We start from the raw sequence: 338 nt of genomic DNA, 5'->3' as shown, positions 1-338 counted from the left end.
TACGCGGGATTTCATCCAGTTCAATAAATAAATCATCTTTTTTCATTCAAAATTGTACTCGGTTTCCGCTTTCAACACAGTATATTTGATGCTCCTCTTTTGAATATTGAATACTGTGCTATCTGTTTATTTGTCTTTTTAAATAAATAAACAATAGATACCTAACCTTGTGTAATTTGAGCTAGCACTGCTACATGTACTTTCTCGACATACCAAAAAAAAAAAAAAAACAACAACAACAACAACAAAAACGGAAGTATGTTGTAACCTCGTGACATCCCCGTTGAACTTAGTTTTTAAAAGCTCTTTAATGTATCCTTATTTCGTCAATGCTAAAC

Source organism: Saccostrea echinata, unplaced genomic scaffold (genome assembly GCF_033153115.1).
Source record: "Saccostrea echinata isolate AGI-Se365-2 ecotype Australia unplaced genomic scaffold, CSIRO_AGI_Sech_v1 ptg000012l, whole genome shotgun sequence".
NCBI lineage: Eukaryota > Metazoa > Mollusca > Bivalvia > Ostreida > Ostreidae > Saccostrea > Saccostrea echinata.
This window is presented reverse-complemented; position numbering follows the sequence as displayed.